A 24,824-nucleotide genomic window follows, 5' to 3' on the forward strand; every position below is an offset into this window, starting at 1 on the left:
AATATTAAGAGTTTTCTCAAAAAATCACAGGATTAGAATTAGAAATATTCATATTTCTTATTGGGATTCTGAAATATATAACACTGTAGAACTATTTTATAGCAACTTCTTGTTTTCTTTATCAGTTTAAATTTAGAATCCAATTTCTTGCTGTTTTCCTGGGGGTGGGGTGTGTCCCCTAAAACCCCTGATTTTTATCAAGGCTGAAAGGCCAAGTACATGCTGCCATACCCACTACAGGTCCCTTCTCTTCTCTCACCCATGCATAACAGCTCACTTTTAAAGTTCTAGAGATTAGACAACTGGCAGAGTCAGGCTGTATCTAAGGAGCTGGGCCTAGAAGTTCTCCCAGATGAAAGGCAAGCTCTACAACAAAACAGTGCCTTACCAAAAGGCAAGAATAAAACCACTGGCTTCCATCCCTGACCTTAGGTGACACACTCCCAGCAATAAGATGGTAACATTAGTTTGTACAATATTTTGCATGATAATTTGTTTCAACTTTGCCAGTGCCAGGTTCAATTTACTTTAAAAGGCCACTGGCTAAACAAAGCAAGTTTACTGAAGGACCTGTGGTCCACCTGGGCCCCTCACCCCCATTCTTTTTGCTAACAGCAACACCTAATTACCAAATGAATACATAGTTGAGAGCATTCCAACTTATTGTAAAGCCTCAGTTAAAAATTTACACCTGCCCTTTTGTCTTTCCTCAGAGTCCTTCAAAGCTACTCTCCAGTCACCAGCAGAACAAGCCTTTCACCCAGGAAAGAGATAAAACAGTCTCTGATTCTGCAAGCTACAAATCCTGACATCTTTATTTAAAAGGTGTTGGCGCATTACATTATTCCCAAGGATTGTTCATTTGTGCACTCACATAAGCTGTTGATGGCCTCCCTGTGAGTTGGAACATAGGGGCACTTTTTTTTTTAAAGGTTAAGGTAGGTGTTCATCACAAATCATTTGAAGATTCCTCTTTAGATGTGGCAAAATGGAATCAGGCTGGCCCTTAAGCCACAAGACTGGAGTCCTTACAAGCAAAGGAAACTCAGACATGGAAAATCAGTAGAAGCCCCAAATCAGAGAAGCCAGAAGTCACAAAAGAGAAAAGGTGGAACCATGTGATAGAGACAGAGATTCCAGATAAGGAACCCCATGTACTGCAGCAAGCAGCAGCAGAATATTGCAATGTCAGGGAGAAGGTGTGTTCTGTTGAGATCTTTATTTTGGAATTCTAGCTTCCAAACCTGAGGCAATAAGTTTCCAATCCTTAAAACAACCAGCTTTGAAGTATTTATAGTATCAGCCTTGGCGTATTTGATACCAGAAAGTGCTGTGCCTTTGTTACAGATACCTATAACTGTGGAAATTATTTAGGAATTCAGTAATTGATAGATCCTGAATTTTTCACAAGTCATGGGTTTATAGAACCATCATGAATAAAATAAAGGATTCCCCATTCTGTGTTCCTTTATTCTAATTATTTCATATTAGCGAGATCATATAAGATTTGTCCACCTGTTTCTGGCTTAATTCTCTCAACATGCTGTCTTCAAGGTTCTCTCTGCTGTCACATGAATCAGGACTTCTTTTTCTTTTTATGATGGAATAATAGTCCATTTGATGTTTTCTTTTTTTTTAAATTTGTTTCTCTCTCCTTCCCCCACCCCCCTGCCAGTTGTCTGTTCTATGTGTCTATTTGCTGCATGATCTTCGTCTGCTTCTGTTGTTGTCAGTGGCATGGGAAACTGTGTTTCTTTTTGTTGTGTCATCTTGCTGTGTCAGTTCTCCATGTGTGTGCAGTGCCATTTCTGAGCAGGCTGCACTTTTTTTCATGCTGGGCAGCTCTCCTTACAGGACACACTCCTTGCACATGGGGTGCACTCCTTGTGCATGGGGCTCCCCTACATGGGGGGGGGCACCCCTGCATGGCAGGGCACCCCTTGCACACATCAGCACTGCATGTGGGCCAGCTCCACATGGGTCAAGGAGACCCAGGGTTTGAACTGCCGACCTCCCATGTGGTAGTCGGACACCCTATCCATTGGGCCAAGTCTGCTTCCCTGTATTCAACTTCTTTAGGAACTGCCAAGCAGTCCTCCACAGTGGCTGTACTGCTCTATATTCCCACTGATGAATAAGTGTTCCTATCTCCATATCCTCTCCATGACATTAGTTCTCTGTCTTTTTAATACTGGCCATTCTGATAGGTGTGAAATGATACCTTATTTTAGTTTTGAGTTGCATTTTCCTAATTATTAGTGATGTTGAGCATTTTTTCATGTGTTTTTTTGTTTGTTTGTTTGTTTGTTTTTTTGCCATTTGTATTTCTTCTTTGGACACACATCAATTCAAATCTTTTGCCCATTTTTTAATTGGGTCATTTGTCTTTTAATTGTTGAGTTGTAACCTCTCTTTATATATCCTTTAGATTAAATGCTTATCAGGCATATGATTTCCAAATATTTTCTCCCATTAAGTCAGCTGCCTTTTCACCCTTTTGACAAAGTTCTTTGAGGTGCAAAAGTGTTTAATGTTGAGGAGGTCCTACTTATCTATGATTTCTTTTGTCGTGTGTGCTTTGGATGTAAGGTCCAAGAAACTACCACTGATCACTAGGTCTTGAAGATGTTTCCTTACATTTTCTTCTAGTAGTTTTATTGCCTGTCTTTTATATTTAGGTCTTTAATCCATTTTGAGTTGATTCTTGTATAGGGAGTGAAATAGGGGTCCTCTTTCATTCTTTTGATTATAGATTTCCAGTTCTCCCAGCACCATTTGTTGCTGAGACTGTTTTGTTTCATTAACATGGATTTGGTAGGTTTGTCAAAAACCATTTGGCCATAGAGATGATGGTTTATTTCTGGACTTTCAATTCTATTCCACTGATTGATGTGTCTACCTTTATGCTAGTATCATGCTGTTTGACAACTGTAGCTTTGTAATGTTTCAAGGTCAGGCAGAGTAATTCCTCCCTGTCTCTCTTCTTTTTTAGCATGCTTTCGGTTTCTCACATATACTTTCCCTTCCAATTGAATTAGGTAATTGCCTTTTCTAGTTCTGTAAAATAGGCTGTTGGAATTTTGATTGGTATTGAATGAACAATGGACTAAAATAGACTCATTATTATTCTACTAAGACTTATTGTTCTAGCAATTGGAGAGCTCTTTTCATTGATGTAAAGGCAGTGGCCACCAAAGTTTCTGGAGATGGGAGAGGGAAGAATAGGTGGAATTTGGGGGCATTTTTGGGACATTGATATTGTCCTACATGGCATTGCAATGATGAATACAGGCCATTGTATATTTTGTCATAACCTACAAAATTATGCAGGACAAAGTGTAAACTATATTGTAAACTTTAGCACATGGTTAGCAGCATTTCTTCAGTATGGGTTCATCAACTTTAACAAATGTACCACACTAGTGAAGGATGCTGTTAATATGGGAAAATATGGGAGGTGAACAGAGTGGGGCATATTGGAATTCCTTATATTTTTATGTAACATTTATGTAATCTAAAGCTTCTTTAAAAATTAAAAAAAAATTATAAAAAAATAGTCCCTGTGCATAAAAAATGTTTCAGATTTCTGTGGAATTAGGGACATCTCACTAACAGAATAATTGAATAATGTTGACAATGACCTGAACTGAGTCTGAAAACACTGCTACGATGTACTGAACATGGCTGTGTTCTGTCATGTGACAATGAATATGGGGAAGTAGGTCAAAACTTCCTCTCCTTTCTTCTCTGTTCACATAGTCATTTTACCATCTAACACCCTTTATCCAAAATCTATGCTAACCAGCACTGCTTCTGAAACACAGTTGGTTCCCTCTGAGTCAGGGCTTCAGTATGGCTTATGGCTCCTTGGCTTTAAGGCTGCACACGTGACAATCTGAGGCAGTCTAGTAAAACAGGGAATTGATAGTGGATCTGGAACCTGGCAGAAAGCTGCCACCATTAAACACGTGTCCTTCGGTGCCCCCAAAATGGCTGCTGGAAGACCCTTGCTAGAAACTCCCATTCAGAACGAGATTTCCTCTGGAAGCCAGGAGAAGCCCCAGATATTCACCTCTTTGGCTGCCTAATACAGCGGGTATGTCCATGCTTAAAGAAAGTACCAAGAAGGACCGTGGGCAGTGGTGTGAACAGACATCTGCACACCTATATTCATAGAGGCATTATCCAAACTTGCCAAAAGTTGGAAACAAACCCAGTATCTACCTACCTATGAATGGATAAAGAAACTGTGGTATATACACACTATGGAATATTATGCAACTGCAAGGAGAAATGAAGTTATAAAATATTTGACAACATGGAGGATCCTGGAGGACATGTTGAGTGTAGCATGCCAGACACAAAAGGACAAATACTGTATGATTGCATTACTATGAACCAAATACATTGTGTAACATATATGATTCAAAAAAAATTTATATGTATTCAGTACATTTGAGAAATGTATGCTTTATTCAACTGTATTTTCTTTCAATTATTTATTGTTTATATTTTCAATTATTAAATGTACAAAATAAAGGTAAAAATATATTTTATGATTCCATTGATATAAAATATAAATATAAATAAATTTATAAAGATGACCTTTGATTAGTGGTTATGGATGACTAGGGAAGGCATGCTAAGGGGTGTGGAGTAATGAAATAATTCTAAAAGTTTTTGTGATGATGAATGCACAACATTGGGATTATACTAAAAGCCACTGACTCTACACTTAAGATAAATGTTATGGTATGTGTGTATGTCTGAATAAAACGACTAAATAAGTAATTGTGCTAGAAATGGCCAGAAATAGCAGCTCTGTAAGGCAGGGGAACAGAGAGAGTGAGGGATGAAGAAGTCAGTTTCTTTTTTGCTTATTCTTATTATTGAAATAATGATAATGCACTCCTAATGATGAAATGATGCCCTCACAACTCTCATATACCAAATACCGTTGCTTGTATTCTTTGGATGTATTGTATGATTTATTAACATGTACGAATAAAATAAATTTGGGAAATAAATTCTCCCCAGAACGCAGGCCAGGGGCCAGCACTCCTCAGTCTCTCAGAGGAGCCAGCCCCCAGCTCCGGGAGAAAGGAGCAGGGACGACAGCCTAGCTCGGGGCCAGGCTCGGCGGCGCCGGGCCAGAGGCCCCTCACACCGCGCTTCCAGCAGCTCCAAGCAGCCGGCCTCGGTGACCCACGCCCGAGCCCTGGCCGCCTCTGGTGCACTGTGGGTGGGGACACCCCCACTTGCGGGGAACCCCTGCCCACCAGTCAGGAGCCGCCCTCACGGCGTAGGGGGAGATCGCCCTCCTTAGCGCCAACCGGACCGCGCGATGATTGACTGCTGGGCGCTGTCCGTCACGGGGGGCCACGCCCCTTCGGGGGCGGAGTCGGGGAACCGGTCCAGACCTGATTGGCCCTCGGGCTCTCAGGCCCTCAAGTCCCGCCCGCCCCCGCGCGGCGGCCCCTTTAACAGCTGGCGGCGGTTGGGCACGCGCCCCGCGGACCTGCTGCGCGCTCCCGCGGCACCCCTGCGAGCCCGAGGGCAGGAGGGATGCGTTGTCGGGGCGCACGGGGGGCTGCGGGGAGCGCTCGCCCGCCCTCGGGAACCCCCTGTCCCGCCCGCGCACTGGTAAGTCTGGGCCCCACGTGGCGTCGGGCGGGCGCAGACGGGCCCGTAGGCGCAGACGAGGGCGAGCGAGCCCCCTTGCAGCGTGAGGGGCGCCCGTCCCGCGCCCACGGAGGTCCTGCTGCCTCGCCTGCGGGGGGCGGGGTCCTTCAAGGCGGGGGGGGGGGCCGTGGGGCGGGGGGGGGGGGCTGCTGCCGCGGGCGGCGCGGGGCGGGCACCTTTCGGGGGTCCAGGCCCAGCGCGGCGGGACTGGGGGGGAGGCCCGAGTCAGAATAAGAGTCCCGCGGCCCACGGGGAAGGCGGCCCACACTCCCCCCACGGTCCCTCCTCCCCCACTTTCCCTACCCCCATGGTCCCTCCCCCCCCCACTATTCTTCCCCCCAGGGGCCCTCTGCCCACGGTCCCTCCTCCCCCCAAACGGACCTGTCCCCAGTCTTGGTCCCTTCCCACCCCCCACTACCCCCCCAATGCGTTTCCTCCTCCCCTTCACAATTTACCCCCCACTGTCCCTCCTCCCCCATCCTTCGCCCCAGGGTCCCTCCCCCCGCAGTCCCTCCTTCCCTCCATGGTCCCTCCCCCATGGCCCCTTCCCCTCCGTCCTTTCCCCTCCTCAGTCCCTCCTTCCCCACGCTATCCCTTTCCTCCCCATCCCTCTTCCCCCCCACGGCCCCTCCTCTGCCCATAGCCCCCCTCCCTCCCCACATTCCCCTTGTTTCCCCAAGGTCCAACCTGCAGCCCTGCCCCCTGCCCTCCCTGCCCTCCCTGCCCTCCCTGCCTACCCTCCCAGGTTCCTGGGGGCCTCCCCTTTCAGCTCTCCCTTCCCAGACCCTCCACTTCATATTTGCCTCCAAGCCCAGGCTGCTTCTCTTTCTTCTCCCCAGGATTGGGCCAGCTGGTGCCGCCCACAGTGTGGCTTTTACAGGGGAACTGATCTGCTCCCTGGGGAGGGGCCCTGGGAAGGCCCAGGGGGAGCAGGGATGACACCCGGTGTGTGCCCTCAGGGAGCACAAGGAATGGGGCCCTCTCCTGGGAGGGGCCTGGGGGCAGGTTTCTGCCCAGCCCGGGAGTTTTGCAGGAACCTCAACAGTTTACTACTATAAGTGTGTATCCAACCCAGAGGTCTGCGGGTGGCGCTCTTCCTCATCGTGGGCTTTTGCATTCTTTGGATCCAAGCCCTGGTGAGCCACTTGAGACTTTCGTTTTCTCTCTTCCTCCCGTTTTACTCCTTTCTGCTTTCCGGGAGTACACGAGGCAGGCGAGGTCTGTGGTCTAGGAGCCGGCTCCCATCGCACCCCTCCTGGCTGTGCTGCACTGGACGCCCTGGGACAGCCTGAGCCAGGACCTTCCTCAGAGCTCCCCATGGCCCCAGGGAGGCTTTTCCTTTTGATAGTGGTTAAAGCTTTTCTTAAAACTTTCATTTGTTGGAGTAATGCTGGGTGGAAATGGTTTGTGTGTCTTGCTAAGGTGCTAGCTTGCGAGGGCCGGAGGAGGTTGGCTGACCAACGGGCCACCGGATTTGGGTGCCTGCTAGGGTGCACTGCACAGACTGGGAAAGGGCACCTACTAGGGGCTGCTGAGGGAGCCCAGGGCTGTGCTGAGCATTTCAGGAGCTCCAGGGCACCTCTGCTTGGCAGAGGGGGTGACCCAGGTGCCTTGGGAGCCCTGCTGTGTCTGCCAAGAGCCGTCACCCAGCTGACCTTAAAGGAGCCGGCTGCAGAGGAAGCCTCTGCGCTTACTGTTCTCAGCCTCTTAGAAGAGTTGGTTCCATTCCAGGGAAGCAGTTCAGAGCTGTGGAGCAGCTGCTCTAGGGAAGACAGATGTGCTGGACCTCCTCACCCCTAGCCCCTTCTTTTGACCCCTGTGCTTCCCCCTGAGCTTCTGAAGGTGGTTTTCACACGATTGCCACCCTGGAAGGGGGAAAGCCAGGCAGAGCTGCTGGAGGCCCTGTCACTTCCACACAGATGACTGTGCCATTCTCCTAACGCACTGTCACTCAGCAGATCCTAAGTGTGACGAGGAGGAATAGTGTTGTTCAGTGGGAAAATCTGGGGCGGTTTTATACCAAAACCTTAACAATGAAATCTTTGGATGAGGATTAGAGTGTTTTTCTTTTTTTTTTTTAAACAAATTAATTTTATTGATACATGCTTATATGTTTTAACAAATCAACTTTATTGGTATACATTAATAAAACAATTCATTTAAAGTATACAACCAAAAAAAGTGCACAGCCAGTGGTATTTGGTATAATCACATAGTTGTGTATTCATTACCTCAACCATCATTAGAACATTTTCATTATTTGAATAATAAATAAAAATAAATTAATAAGGAAATGCCTCACCCCTTGATCTTTGTTTCCCCTGCTGAACTGCTGCTATTTTTTTTTTTGCTGTTCTTACACAATTATCTACTTATGAAGTTTTACTGAGATATATTCATATACCATACAATCTATCTGAAGTGTATAATCAGTGGCTTTTAGTATTGTCACAATATTATGCATTCCACACCATCAAAAATTTTATAACATTTTCAGTACTCTAGAAAAAATGCACACCCCTTAGCAATCCTCCCCAGCCTTATATAACTACTAATTGAACTTCAACTTTATAAATTGATTTACATTTACCTTTTATATAAATGTGATCACACAATATGTAGTACTTTGTGTCAGGCTTCTTCACTTAGCATAAGTGATATTATGTTACCATCTTTTGTTAACATACATTTGTTCAGTTTCAAAGAAAACAGGCATATATGCAACTTTATCCATATTCATATATTTCACACGCGGTTTTATTATGGTAAAAAAAACTTGGTTTCTATATTTCTTATTTTGGTATTTATTTTTCTTGAGTAAAGGATCACATTTTAAAGTCTCTGATTTTCAACTCTTCAGTGTAACCTCACTTTTTTTAAAACTTTATTTTGTACATTTAATAATTGAATATGTAAGCAATAATTTAAAAAGAAAAAGAAAACACTCTTGGATAAAGATACCATTTCTCAAATAAATGTACTGGATACATATAAATTTTTTTGAATGAAACAATATGTTACACAATATATTTGGTTCATAGTCACACAATCATACAGTATTTGTCCTTTTGTGTCTGGCTTGCTTCACTCAACATAATGTCCTCTAGATTCATGCTTGTCATATGCTTTACGATTTCACTTCTTACAGCTATGTAATATTCCATTATGTGAATACACCACAATTTACTTACCCATTCATCAGTTGATGGACGCTTGGGTTTTTTCCAACTTTTGGAATCATGAGTACTGCTGTAGTGAACTTTGGTGTGCAGATGTCTGTTGGTGTTAGTGCTCTTCATTTTTCTGGATATATACGTAGTAGTGATATTGCAGGGTCATGTAGCAAGTTTATATTCAACTTCTTTAGGAACTGCCAAATGGTCCTCCATAGGGGCTGTACCATTCTGCATTCCCACCAACAGTGAATAACTAACTTCATTTCTCTCTACATCCTGTCCAGCAATTGTGGTTTTCTATCTGTGGCAGGGGGTGATCATTTGTATGGGGTGTCAGCGATGGGGAATAAATAGGAGGAGGCTCACCTGGGCATACATAAAAGGCATATAAATGTGTTCAGATGTTCATGGGGCATTGCCATGGTGGGTGGAGACTCATATAATAACTGAAGGAATATCCAATTCCCATCCTGGGGAGCTCTGCCACATTCTCTAATAGGTCAGCAAGAATCCCCCAAATACAGGGGCAATGACTAGTGAAGGAGGATGGTCTACTTATGGGTCTTTGATATTGATGACTATAAGAACCTTTACTCTTTTTCTTTTTTTAAAAAGATTTATTTATTTATTTCTCTCCCCTCCCCCCCACCCCAGTTGTCTCTTTTCTGTGTCTGTTTACTGCATCTTATTTCTTTGTCCACTTCTGTTGTTGTCAGCATTACAGGAATCTGTGTCTCTTTTTGTTGTGTTATCTTGTTGTGTCAGCTCTCTGTGTAGGTGGTGCCATTCTTAGGCAGACTGCACTTTCTTTCATGCTGGGCAGCTCTCCTTACTACGCAGGGGACATCCCTACATGGCACAGCACTCCTTGCACGCATCAGCACTGCTCATGGGCCAGCTCCACATGGGTTAAGGAGGCCCAGGGTTTGAACCGTGGACCTCTCATGTGGTAGATATATGCCCTAACCACTGGGCCAAGTCCATTTCCCAGAACCTTTACTCTTGAAATTGAAACCTAGCCTAGTATTATAGGGTGCTAAGAGTTGCCTTCTGGCAGCTTCCTTTTTGCTCAAATGTGGCCTCTCTCTAAGCCAAACTCAGCGTATAAATACATTATTTTCCCCCAGTGTAGGACATGAATCCTGGGGATGAGCCTGTCTGGCACCAAGGGATTATAACCAAGTACCAACTAGCAATGCAACTGGAAAAAGCCCTTGACCAAAAGCGGGGAAAGGTCAGGACAAATGAGTTTATAAAGCTAAGAAACTTCAAAGTGAGTTTCTGCACATCTCAGCAGGATCTTACTGACTACCAAAGTAGGTACTATCCCAAATTTCAGGGCTCCTGAGGGTTCTGGAGATATCCAGACACTATAGTCATCAGAGCATTTTCATTATCTCAGTGATAATAATAAAAAACAAAAAAATCCACCACCCCTCAATCTTCCTATACTTTCTTTGTTGTCCACAGCTCCCCTTTCTGGCTTATTTTGCACAAATACTTTTTTCTTTCATCTATAAACTGATTTCTATTTACATTTTTTATAAATGGAATCATACACTATATTACACAATACTTTAGTTCATTGTAATGCAATTTTCCTGTATTTGTCCTTTTCTGTCTGGCTTGCTTCACTCAACGTACTGTCCTCCAGGTTCATCAGTGTTGTCAATGTTATGACTTCATTTTTTCTTACAGATGCATAATGTTCCATTGTGTGAATATACCACAGTTCAATTATCCATTTATCAGTTGATGGACACCTTGGTTGTTTCCAGCTTCTGACAATTGTGAATAATGCCACTATGAACATAGATGTGCAGATGTCTCTTCATGTCACTGCTCTCACAGTTCTCAGTTCTTCTGTATATATACCCCATAGTGGTATTGCAAGCTCATGTGGGAAATCTATAGTCAACTTCTTTAAGAACTGCTGAACTCCACAGTGGCTCTACATTCTGCATTGCCAACGACAGTGAATACGTGTTCCTATACACATTCTTTCCAACATTTAGTTCTCTGCCATTGAATACTTTTTCATATGTTTTTTGCCATTTGTATTTCTTCTTTGGGCAAATGTCTATTCATGTCTTTGGCCCATTTTTAATTGGGTCATTTGTCTTTATATTGTTGAGTTGTAACATATCTTTATATATCATGGATATTAAACCCTTATCGGATATGTGATTTCTGATTATTTTCTCCCATTGAATTGGCTGCCTTTTCACCCTTTTGACAAAGTCTTGTGAGAAGTAAAAGTATTTAATTTTGAGGAGTTCTGAATTATCTGTTTTTTCTTTTGTTGTGTGTACTTCGGGTGTAAGGTCCAAGAAGTCACCATGTACCATGAAGTCTTTAAGATATTTCCCTACATTTTCTTCTAGTAGTTTTATGGTCCTGCCTTTTATATTTAGGTCTTTGATCCATTTTGAGTTGATTCTTGTATAGGGAATGAGACAGGGGTCCCCTTTCATTCTTTTGGTTATAGATATGCAGCTCTGCCTGTACAATTTGTTGAAGAAACTGTTTTTTCCTGTTAACATGGACTTGGTAGATATGTCAAAAACTAGTTGACCATAGAGTTAAGGGTTTATTTCTAGACCTTCAATTCTATTCCACTGTTCAATGTGTCTCTCTTTATGCCAGTACCATGTTGTTTTGACCACTGTAGCTTTGTAATATGTTTGAAGATCAGACAGTGAAATTCCTCCTATATTATGCTATAGTATAGTATACTATACATTTTTAGAATACTTTTGGCTATTCAGTGGTACTTTCCCTGCCAAGTGAATTTGGTAATTGCCTTTTCTATTAATGTGAAGTAAGCTGTTGGAATTTTGATTGGTATTGTGTTGGATCTTTAAATCGGTTGGGTTAGGATTGACATCTTCACAATAGTCTTCCAGTCCATGAACATGGAATATCTTTCCATTTGTTTAAATCTTTGTAACATTTCTTTTAGTGTTGTTTTGTAGTTTTCTGCTTATAGGTCCTGTACTTCTTTGGTTAAATTGATTCCTAGGTGTTTTAGTCATTTTGTTGCTATTGTTAGTGGAATTTCCCCCCAATTTCCTCTTCAGATTATGCAGTACTAATGTACAAAAACATTAGGGATTTCTGCATATTGATCTTGTATCCTGCCACTTTGCTGAACTCATTTATTAGCTCAAGTAGCTTTGTTTTGTAGACATTTCTGAATTTTCTAAAAATAGGATCATGTTATCCACAAATAGAGTTTTCCTTTCTCTTTATCCTATTTGGATGCCTTTGCTGTTTTCTTTTTCTTGCTCTAGCTAGAGCTAGTACAATGTTAAATAAAAAGGTTGCTAGTGGGTGTCCTTGTCTTGTTCCTGATCTTAGAGGGAAAGCTTTCAACCCTTCCCCACTAACTAAGATATTGGTTGTGTGGTTTTCATATATGCTTTTTATCATATTGAGGAATTTTCCTCCTATTCATATCTTTTGAAATGTTTTTATCAAGAATGGATGCCGGATTTCGTCAAATGCTTTTTCTGATTTTTTCTGATTTTTTTGATTGAGATGATGTGTTGTTTTTTTATTTTTTTTCTTTCAGTTCGGTAATGTGGTTGATTTTCTTATGTTGAATGAGCCTTGCCTACCAGGAATAAATCCCACTTGGTCGTAATGTACAAGTCTATTGAGGTGCTCCTGCATTTAATTTACAAATACTTTCTTGAGAATTCTTGCATCTATGTTTAATAGAGAAATTGGTCTGTAATTTTCTTTCCTTGTGGTGTCTTTCTTTGGCTTTGATTTTACAGTGATGTTGGTTTCATAAAAAGTGTTGGGTAATTTTCCCTCTTCAATTTTTTGAAAGAATTTGAACAGGATTGGTGTTAATTCTTTTTGAAATGTTTGGTAGAATTCATCTGTAAAGCCATTTGGTTCTAGACTTTTTTTTGATGGGACGTTTTTGATGATGGATTCAATGTCTTTAAGTGTGAGCGGTTTGTTAAGTTCTTGCATTTCTTATAGTGTCAGTGTAAGTTGTTTGTGCATTTCTAGGAATTTGCCCATTTCATCTAGGTTGTCTAGTTTGTTGAAATACTGTTTCTCATAATATCCTCTTAGGATCCTTTTTATTTCTGTGGGGTCAGTCATAGTTCTTCCCTTTTTTTCAGATTGTATTTATTTGCCTCTTTTTTTTCTCTTAATCTCAGTAGGAGTTTGTAAATTTTACCTATCTTCTCAAAGAACCAGCTTTTGATTTTGATTTTCTCTAAAGTTCTTTTTTCTTTTCAATTTCATTTATTTCTACTTCAATCATTGTTATTTCTTCTGCTTGCTTTGAGGATTGGTTTGTTGTTCTTTTTCTAGTTTCTCTTGTTGCTCAGTTAAATCTTTGCGTTTAGCTCTTTTTTCTCTTTTAATATAAGTGTTTAGGGTTATAAATTTCCCTCTCAAGACTGCCTTTGCTGTATCTCATAAGTTTTTTGTGTGTGACATGGATCACAATGTTTATTGCAGACTTATTGGCACTGATCAGAAACAGAAACAAGGCAAATGTCCATCAACAGAAGACTTGATACACAAAGTGTGCTATAATTGTACAGCAGAATGTATGAAAGCAAAATAAACAAAATACAGCTCTGGCAACAACTCAGATTTAAAGTTCCAAAATAGGCAAAACTACATTACACAGTCCTGTATATTTTAATTATTTTAAGTCAACCTAGTGATTATTGATATGGGGAGAGGGATTATTAGACACAAGAGTCATTGGATGTGAGGGTACTCTTTGGAAAATCGCTATTTCTTTCTTTTTTTTTCTTTTGGTGAAGCATATGGTTGACTTTAGTTTTTTTTTTATATTTACTTAATTTTGTCTCTTTTTTTAATGTTACATTAAAAAAATATGAGGTCCCCATATACCCTCATCCCTCTCACCCCACTCCTTGCCCCATAATAACAACCTCCTCCATCATCATGAGACATTCATTGCACTTGGTGAATACATCTCTGAGCAACACTGCACCTCATGGTCAGTGGTCCACACCATAACCCACACTCTCCCACAGTCCACCCAGTGGGCCACGGGAGGACATACAATGTCCAGTAACTGTCCCACTGCATCTCATGGTCAGTGGTCCACACCATAGCCCACGCTCTCCCACAGTCCACCCAGCAGGCCACAGGAGGACATACAATGCCCAGTAACTGTCCCAGCAGCACCACCCAGGACAACTCCAAGTCCCCAAAATGACCCATATCACATCTCTTCCTCCCACTCCCTACCCCCAGGAGGCACCATGGCCACTTTCTCCACACCAATGCCACATTTTCTTCGGTTATTAATCACAATAGTTCATGAGTAGAATATCAGTAAGTCCACTCTAATCCATACTCTATTCCTCTATCCTGTGGGCCCTGGAATGGTTATGTCCTCTCCCCTTCTATATTGAGAAAGGGCTTAAATTCCACATGAATGATGGATGCAATTCTCCTGAATGTAGTTGTAGGCACTCTTGGCTCCCTGGTGTGGTAGTTGACCTTCTTCACCTCCTTGTTAGCTAGATGGTGTAAGTCCAATAAACCAGAGTGTAGGAATGGCAAGTCTGTTGAAGCTCAGGGCCTGGTTGTCACATGGGCAGTGCAGAGATTCAGGTACCCTGAGTACAACTAAACCCCAGTGCCAACCACAGGTCCAGTAAAAGTAACAGAAGAGGCTTGTGAACCAAGGTCACATCTCAGTCCAGCTCCATCACACAGGAACACAAATTCCAAAGTAGGGCCAACTGACATGGCACTGAGCTCCATCTGCCATGACCATAGAACCTGTGGGTCTCTGTTGCCCTCTGAAGAACCAATACCTGGGGTTGTATCTACTTTATCTGTCTCTGGGACTATGCTGAGGTGTGCATAAGTGTGACCCCACTGATAACCTCCTGGCTCTTTTTTGGAGACCCATAGCAATATAAGTTCATTTGTCTTTTCCATTTCCCCTTTTATTCAAGGTCAAAAAGCATTTTTAACTCCTGGTATTATATGTAGGCTGAGATATTCTCCTGGTCTGAGTTGACCCATTTATTCAAGGTCATTTTCTAGTTAAATCATCAGCCAGTACTTGGTAGTAATCCTTCAGTGCCAGGGAGGCTCATCCCTGGGAGGCATGTCCCATGTTGGGGGGAAGGAAATGCATTTATATGCTGAGTTTGGCTTTGAAACTGGCCACATTTGAGCAACACAGAGGCTCTCAGGAGGTAACTCTTAGGCACCCTGCAGCTCTAGGTCTAGTTCTTATTTCAGGTGCACAGGCTCACAAGCATAGTCATTAGTATTAAGGACATTGTTGGACCATCCTTCTTTTTTGGTCTTTGTGGTTGCACTTGGGGGATTGTTGCTGTTCCATTGGGGAATGTGATAGAGCTCCCCTGGCTAGGAACTCAGCACTCCATCAGTTGTCATTTTAAATGTAACCACTATGAAAATATCTAAATATTTTTATGTACCCTGGATAGATGCCCTGGAGAACTCCCTGCCAACCATGTGTCCCGTCAATAACATCCCACACCAGTATTCCTGCCCTGCCATGGTTGAACCTCTCTGTGATCCAAAGCTTCTTCAAAAATGAAGCCTAATGTATTGCCACATTCCATTAATAGTAAAATGGAATATAGTGATGAGCTTAAAGTTTAGATATAGAATACATATTAATTTAGAAATATTAAGGTAAAAATAGGGGTATCAAAAAATTTAAAAATGCAAAAGCTTTTTTTTTGATGTTTTGCCTTCCATCACTGCAGTAAGTGTTGCCCTGTATGCAAATTAGCAAGGCAGCTTCTTTCATCTTTTCCTCACTGTCTATGTCCTTTCTTTTTCTTTTTTCCCCTAATTATTTTTTATTTTTTAATTACATTCAGAAAATATGAGATCTCCATGTACCCCCCACCCCCTCACCCCAATCCTCCCCCCATAGCAACAATCTTCTCCATCATCATGAGACATTCATTGCATTTGGTGAGTACATCTTTGAGCATGGCTGCACCTCATGGTCAATGGTTCACATCATAGCCCACACTCTCCCACATTTCATCCAGTGGGCCATGGGAGGACATACAATGTCTGGTAATTTTCCCTGCAGCACCACCCAGGACAACTTCAAGTCCTGAAAATGCCTCCATATCTCATCTCTTCCTCCATTACCCACACCCAGCAACCACCATGGCCACTTTCTCCACACCAATGCCACATTTTCTTTGATTACTAATCACAATAGTTCATGAAAAGAATATCAGTAAATCCACTTTAATCCATATTCTATTCCTCCATCCTGTGGACCTTGGATTGGTTGTGTCCACTCCACATCTATATCAAGAGGGGGCTTAGATTCCACATGGATGCTGGATGCAATCCTCCTGCTTTCAGTTGTAGGCACTCTTGGCTCCATGGTGTGGTGGTTGACCTTCTTCAACTCCATTTTGGCTGAGTGGGGTAAGCCCAATAAACCAGAGTGTAGAAGCTGAAGTCTGTTGAGGTTCAGGCCCTGGCTATCCTATGGTCAGTCCAGATATTGAGATCTTCTGGGTATACATTAAACCCCAGCACCAGCTACAGTTCTGGTAAACGTAACAGGAAAGACTTGTGAAAAAAGATCATGTCTGAGTCCACCTCCATCACACAGAAACACAAACTCCAAAGAAGGGCCAACTGACATGGAACTGAACTCCATCTGCCATGACCATAGAACTTGTGGGTCTCTGTAGCCCTCAGAAGAACCAATACCTGGGATTGTATCTACTTTATCTGTCTCTGGGACTCTGCTGAAGTGTGCATAAGAGTGACTCCTCTGATAACCTCCTGGCTCTTTTTTGGAGACCCATAGCCATATAAACTCATTTGTCCTTTCCATTTCCCCCTTGGTCCAGGTCAAAAAGCATTTTTAACTCCTGGTATTATATGTAGACTGAGATATTCTGGTCCAAGTTGACCCTTGTATTCAGGGTCATTTTCTAGTTACATCATCAGCTGGTAGTTGGTAGTAATCCCTCGGTACCAGGGAGGCTCATCCCTGGGAGTCATGTCCCATGCTGAGGGGAAGGCAACATATTTACATGCTGAGTTTGGCTTTGAGACTGGCCACCTTTGAACAACACAGAGGCTCTCAGGAGGTAACCCTTAGGCACCCTGCAGCTCTAGGCCTTGTTCTTATTTCAGGTGCACAGGCTCATAAGCATATTCATTAGTATCAAGGGCTAATTATTGGACCTTCCTTCTTTTTTGGTCTTTGCTGTTCACTTGGGGGATTGTTGCTGTTCCTTTAGGGACTGTGATAGAGCTCCCCTGGCTAGGAACTCAGCACTCCCTCAGTTGTTTTTAATTGTATCCACTATGCAAATATCCAGACATTTTTGTGTACCCTGGATATATGCCCTTTAGAACTCCCTGCCAGCTATGTGTCCCTTGTCAATAACATCCCACACCAGTATTCCTCTGCTACCATTGTTGAACCTCTCTGTGATCCAAAAATTCCTGAAAAGTGAAGCCCAATATATTGCCAGATTCCCTTATAAGTAAAATGGAATATAGCGATGAGTTTAAAGGTTAGATATAGAATACATATTAATTTAGAAAAATTAAGGTAAAAATAAATTGGGGTATCAAAAAATTTAAAAATGCAAAAGCTTGTTTTTGATGTTTTGCCTTCCATCACTGCAATAAGTGTTGCCCTGTATGCAACTTGGCAAGGCAAATACTTCTGTCTTTTCCTCAGTGTCTATGTCCTATCTTTTTCTTTTCTGTTTTCTATTAAGCTTATCGTCACAAGAGTTTTAGATCACAGTAATTCATATATACCATATACAGTACTCCCACATATCCAACATAAAACCTTTTCCCTTCCACAGCAATAATCTTTTTACATATTCATACTATATATACTTAAACTGATGTACAGATATTGAGACAATAGCTTTCAAAGAAGGTAACATTTGTGTTTACATTGTGGTTTATATTTTATTCTATATAATGCTCTAAATTTTTAGTTATCTTATGTTTTACATTTTTATTTACATTTTAGCCTATCAGCCCCTATACATTTTTGGTGTAATTTTACATGTCTTATATCCGTCCTTGCATTCTCTTGTGAAACACTTCTATTGCCCACACCATTACATTGGTTCCATCTATTCAATACATATTTCCCACTCCCCTTAAGGCCCACAGTGACAGACAATCTTCATTGCTTGAAGGGCCATGTTCAGAGATACTTGCAACACTGTTGAGGGCTTGACATGCTCAACTGCCCTAAGCCCTGGGAGCCACCATTTCTCTTGAGAGATACAGTTCCCTCTATTTGATGGCATCAGTCCTCTCCAGGATGTGGGTATACCTTCACTCTCATTATATGGGTCTCTATCCAATGATATAACCCACTATAGAAAAATGAGCATTCACATATTCCCTAGGAGCCTGTCCTGCATTAGATTATCCCCTTTAAGCAACTTAAACAGGTAACTTTCCTTATTATATTTTTGAAAAGGTTTTCTCAGCATTATACTCTCAACCAAATACCTGACAATCTCCTATATTCATATGTTGCCAGGCCCTCCCCCCAATTCCTTGGGCACTATTACCCATCCTCCAATCCCTAGCCCCCTTAAACCTGTGAAGCCCCACCCAAAGGTAACCCTATGCCCCCATTTTATCCCTTCCTAGTACAAATACTTACCTCCAGCTTATCATAGAGTTCACCCATGTAGGTGTCAGCTTACATCCTTCCTCTACCCCCCGATTTCCTGTAAGCCTATCATCCAGTCTCTAGCTCTCTGAGGCAGCTTTGTTTACTTATTTCATATCATTGAGGTCATGTAGTATTTGTCCTTCAATGCCTGGGTTGCTTCACTCAACGTAAGGTTCTCAAGATTCATCCATGTTATCACGTGTGTTTGTAGTGTATTTGTTGGTAAAGCTGAGTAGTATTCCATTGTATGTATGTACCACATTTTATTTATCCATTCATCTCTTGATGTACATTTGGGTTGATTCCAACTGTGGTGATAGTGAACAATGCTGCTATGAACATTGCTGTTCATATATCAGTTTGTGTCCTTGTTTTCAGTTCTACTGGATATATACCCAGCAGTGGAATTGCTGGGTTATATGGCAAATCTATGGTTAGTTTTTTAAGAAACCACCAAACTGTCCTCCAGAATGGTTGGATCCTTCTGCATTCCCACCAGCAATGGATGAGTGTTTCCATTCCTCCACATCCAGTCCAGCATTTGTAGTTTTCTGTTTTATTCATAGCTACCAATCTTAATGGAGTAAGATGGTATCTCATTGTCATTTTGATTTGCATTTCCCTGATAGCTAGACATTTGGAGCATTTTTTCATGTGCTTTTTAGCCACTTATATTTCTTCTTTGGAAAAGTGTCTGTTTAAATCTTTTTCACATTTTTAAAATGTGTTGTTTATCTTTTTATTTTCAAGATACAGGAGTTTTTTATATATACAAGTTAGGGAGGTATTAATTGAGATAAGACACCTGAAAATCACTCATAAACCAGAAATATATCATCTCCCCTCATGACCTACAGCCAAAAAATTCTGGAGACATTAACCTGGGGTATCCATCCCCTAGCCCTCTGTGTCTGAATGGTGCAAAACAGTCAAATATGTCTCCAAGAGGAAGCCACTCACATGAGACAGCAGGAAAGAGCTTCAGCATCAGGACTTAGGCGAATGTGCCTCCAGGCCAGGGACTGGAAGCACTGCCAACATCGGAAGTTCTAGTAAACACTCTTGGGCTTACAGGAGTCATCCTTGGACTGGGTGGAGGGAGCACCTCTGTTCCATGGAAGCCCCCTGTGGCCTGATGAAAGCATTCCCTGGAGGAATACTGGGGGCCAACTGGGCAGCTGGTGGTGGAGCCTGAGGAGGAAGGCCTGGGGTCCAGCCTCCTTCAGCAGACTGGGTGCACCCCACAGCTGAGGCTGGGATTGAGGGCTCCAGAGCAGAGGCCCTCAAGATCCCAGGAGGGGCATGCTGAGCAGCGCCACAGAGGATCCTTGGGTCACTTGAAGTGTGGGGCATCTGAGGAAGGATAAAGGGACTGAGTAGGAGGGGGCTCTGCTGGCCCCCCTAGTTTTCTGATTTGAAGAATGATCTTCTCACTTCCAGTCCCACTGGCGACAAGGCCCCCCTTTCCTGTCACCAACTGTGGCCTGGGGAACACAGGCAGTGGCAGAGAGCTGCCAGGAAGGAAAGATGGGGGTAGGTGCTGCCCCCAGGGAGGTGGGAGTGGTGGGCCAGGAATGGGTGAAGGGATTGACAGGGCAGTGCCAGGATACAGGGAGACTCCAGAGTTCATGGTCTTGTCTGGTCCCAGCACTGGAGATGCTGTAGAGACAAGGAAATCAGTGGATTTAGAGGCCACAATGGCAACACTCTTGAGGCTCTCAGGAGCTGTCCTTTACTCATTAGGAATTTGAGAGCTTATTAAAAATTTCTTCACCTACACAGCTCTGGATCTACCCAGGCATAACTAAGATAGTTTTCTCTTAATCCAATCTTAATAGTTACTCTTTGTTCTTAGCTCCCAAAAGGACATCAACCAGACCTTCCCAGTTCTGCTTACAGGAATAAGAATAAAATAACAACTGAAGACAAAACCAGAGAATAGCATCAGAAGCACCAATATCTGAATCTAAACTGTCACTGATAAATCACTGAAACTGGAACAAAAGTTATGAGTTTAACGTGCTTGAGATGACACAGGACTGGAAAATTGCAGGTACCCTCCTCACAAGACCACTGGAAGGTGTAAAGTCATCACTTGTTTCTTGTTTTGCACTTGCTTTTCTTTTCGTCTCTCCCCTGGCTTTTTCCCTGTACAAATTCAAGTTCCCATTCTCCCTTTGAACTGGTTTTGGGAAGATTCTCCCAGTTCCTTGCTTGTGCATTTGCAATAAATCGCCTTCTCACTGAGAGACGTGTTTCTCCTTTGTGGTGCTGGACCAGGCATGCCATTCTGTTGGAATGGCCATGCATATGTCAAGAGAATCAGAGCTATGAATTTCAAAAAGTGAGCAGGCACCAAGGTGGAGGAAATTCAGAATAGCACCTGTCCCTCTAGTGATTTTAGGTTCTAGAACTCCAGATCAGGGTTTTCCCATAAGAGACCTTGCTCCCACTCAGTGAGGCTCCCAGACCTCTGAGTGCTAAGGAGAAAGAAGCATGTGCTATCAGGACAGCCCCTCTCTGAGGAAATTGCTACCAGAAATTCAGCCAGACTCAATATTGGGTGAAGGCTTTTGGTCAGCCTCTTGACCAAAGAGCTGGTGTCAAGGAATTCTTTGGAAAAAATACCCCTCAGCATGCTCATGAGCAGATAAGGGATGTTCTTTTGGGTAAGGTCTAGGCAGCACAAGGGCATCATGAAGGTGGTAAATTCTTAAGATTATGTTCTGCATCGTCTCTTCAGACTGTTACCAATACTACTATTACTGCTAGTACTATTAGTGATAGAGTTACATATACCTAATTGTATCTCTTCTCCTTCCCCTCTTCAGAAAGAAGCTACCCTTCATTGCGTGTTTTACTGAAAACAAATAGCAGCCACTATCTAATCCATGACCATGAAGTATTCATGGACTATGAGCAACATCTTCACCTCAACTTTAAAATGAAGAGCTGAGGGTTCACTGTGAGAAATTAGAGAAGATGAATTGGTTGAACATCTGAGTTTACACAGTTTAAGAAAAAGTCCTAAAATCCAGGTAAACCCAATCTCTAAAACTAGCTGAAGTTACCACAAGTGCCCTGGAAACATTGAATCAAAGAAAACATTTGCCAGGAGTGAATGCGAAAGGCCTCTGGGCTGGTAGGAGCTTAGAGGCTCTGGGCTGGGACCATTAGAGTAACTTCCAGGCTGCCTCACAGACTGGATATTTCACTGCTGACTTGGCCACGATGAACTCTACTGAAAAGTGTTTTTACGTGAGACCATTGATTCTAACTGTCCCCATAGGATGTCATTTACTGCAGGTCATATTCTTCCAGTAAAACCATAAGTTCCCAGGTGCCTGAAATAATGACAAAGGGTGGAGACAAGCCTCTCTACACTACCACACAATGTAAACCCTCTACCATTTAATACACTTGTTATGTGACTTTTTTCTAGAGAGCAACTCTTCCTGCATCCAAACTTTCTCATACCTATTGTAGCCCTCTCACATATCTAAGGAGACCCCTTCCTCAACTCTAACTCTTGGCTTTCCAACCTACCCCACCAATTTCCAGGAGAGAGGTTCTTGGTGGAGTCCAGTGATTTCTCCTTCCTCGAGATTCATCTCAAAGTTTGTTCCAAGATGGGTGAACTGTGAATTTTAATGGATTTGAAGGATATCAGGGACCCTAATAACACACCACCTTATCCTAAGTGCTTACCTTTTGAAGTCACCTTGGTACACTTGGACACTGACCACCACTCTCTGACAACCTCTAGCAAAGATTCAATTCTATGCCCTGAGAGTGAACCGCTGCCAACAGATTACCAGGAATCCACGGAAAGGGTGGAGAAGTTTGAATCTCAACAGGACTAGAACGGAGCACTCAGACATTCTACAGGGGGGAGGGTCAGAGGGCAGGTGGGCTTGAAGTGGGAGGAGGGTGGAACTTCATGCAGGACTCTGACAGGGGAAATTGCAGGTGGTCTCTTCAAAGTATACTGGGACAGCACAGTTATTAGGGACTTTGTTAGAGCAATTTGTTGATTCTTCCTAATTCATAGCACAAAGACTTCTTCCTAGGTTCTATACTTAAATTATTTATAAATAGACATTGGTTTGTGCTGGAAAGCACCTCCGCATCAAAGAACTCCAGGCTTGTAGGCTTACAGGAAAAATCGATGCTTTTTTCTCATTATTTGGTTGTGAAGATTTAAAAATTTACATTTCAATGATTTTTACTGCTTTTAACAGGTGAACATTGCATGGTGTGTAAGTCAAATTTTGCACAATGGAAAATGTAGTGAGAAGTGTTCCACCCACCCACTTCCCCTGGCATCCCAGTCCACATCAGCAGAGGACACTAATGTTTTTGCTTCTTTTGCATCTTTCCAGGAAAATATCATGGAACTAAAAGCAAACATGATGTAAATTTGTTATAAACATTTTATGTTTATTTCTGATTTTAAACAGTTTATACAAGAGTATGTATATGTTATCTAGTGTCAGTTTTACTGCAATTACTGTCTTTTGGCTGGTAGCTTGTTTTCAGCACTTCTTCCCTTAGCATACGCTGCAAGGAGAAGTTCTTCAATTAATAAAACTTTTAAAATAGGCCTAAGAATAATGTTCCCAGTCTCAGCAAATAAAAAAATAAACCTCAGTAAATTTTGAAATTCAGTCAACAATGAATTATATTCTAGCATAAGTATGTCTCAAATTGTATATGACATATATGCTAATACACATAGTTTTTATGAGATTTAAGTTTAACTAGGTGTCCTCTATTTGATCTGGCAATGCTACATAAGAAGTATAACCCATTACTCCATAAAGAAAAAGAAAGCACTGAACCTACAGTAAAGACAACTGAATTTGTGTCTATGCTCCACCCAAACACACAATTTTTACATTTCTACTGAATCAGGAAACAGTCACAGGAAGTATTACAAAGTCTGGATTTATATTCTACTTCATTGCTAAGAAGCTTGCTAAGAATTTGGCTCAAGTTTAAGGACCCAAGAAAGCCATGAACTAGTTTCTGGACTCAGATTATCAAATGTCCTGATGAAAGCTATCATAAAAATAACCTTCAAATAAAATCTTACTGAGTCCACATTTACTGTACATATTAAATAACCTCACTAAAAAATATTCTAATAAGGGAAAAGTCCTACGATATAACCAGCAATGGAATTAAGAGAAAGCATAGCTTTGAAGTTTCCAGACACCAAATATTTTGCCAGGATGGATCTATAAGGAACTCTGCCTCCAAATAGGAAAAAGGGCATGTTCTTCGAAAGGCCATAAACCAGAGGAAAACAAATGCAGCCAAGACGTGCATAACCAATCCTTCCAATCTGAAAACATGGCCCTAGGGTAGACCTCTTCTAAAACACTTCACAGAGGATCCTATCTCAGTGCATAGGACTGTCCTCTACATCTGTGAGTGTAAAAATCGTGAGTGGTCCTTTCCCACATGCTTTCTCCCAGAGCCAGGGATGACTGCTTGGTTTCCTGGAGAGGAGGCATGGCCTGAACATGCCTCACAGAGCCTTATGAGGCTCCACCACCTGCCTCTCCTCCATGCCCCTCCCAGGACCTGGTCCCTGCAGGAGCTGGAAGCTTGGTGCTTGGGAACGTGACTGTGGGGGTGGGCTCTGTCACGTGTTCTCTAGTCCTCCAACCGCCTCTGATGTCAGTTGGGAACCGGTTCCAGAAGGGAAACCCAAGTGCACAGGGAGGAGGGTGAGTCCATAACCGTGAGCCCCAGGGTCTGGGGCAGGGAGGGGTTGTCCCATCACCCTAGTCCCACCACTTCCACCTGCTTTTCTATGTCAGTTGTATAAAAAATAAAGGTGAAGAGTGCGCCAACTCATGACTTCCTAGTGGTGTCTCTGGGCTCAGGACTGTGTGTGTTCCTGTGAATCAGGAGCTGCTCCTTAAGGCTGTGGCTCTGCCCTCACTTGTCCCTTCCACTGTGGGGGGAGCATCTGTACCACGGGAGGGAGGAGCACTGCAGACCAGACCAGCTGCATTTGTTCAACTAGATGGTATAGAGTTAAATAAACTTTAAATTGTTAATAATGTGATCTAAGACTGTATCCGTTACATTGTGATAATACAAAAACTGAGGGAAAATATTTCAGTATATAAAATACCTTCTATTGGGGAAAGAGGGAACACTAAACATTAAGTGCAAATCCAGCATATCTTGGATATTTCGCTATATGACTTTTTAAGATAGAAATAGCAACCAGTGTTCATGATGAAACCATT

General features: G+C 42.5%; 1 long non-coding RNA gene across 1 annotated transcript; it reads left to right on the plus strand.

Moving 5' to 3' along the window:
- The first annotated feature begins 5,512 nt into the window (after positions 1–5,512).
- Positions 5,513–24,419, plus strand: LOC131276326 (uncharacterized). The gene is made up of 3 exons (XR_009183822.2): positions 5,513–5,643; positions 20,414–20,611; positions 21,390–24,419. It is a non-coding gene; the product is annotated as an uncharacterized lncRNA (long non-coding RNA).
- The last annotated feature ends 405 nt before the right edge of the window (positions 24,420–24,824 follow it).

The sequence above is a fragment of the Dasypus novemcinctus genome, chromosome 27, assembly GCF_030445035.2.
Source record: "Dasypus novemcinctus isolate mDasNov1 chromosome 27, mDasNov1.1.hap2, whole genome shotgun sequence".
Taxonomy (NCBI): domain Eukaryota; kingdom Metazoa; phylum Chordata; class Mammalia; order Cingulata; family Dasypodidae; genus Dasypus; species Dasypus novemcinctus.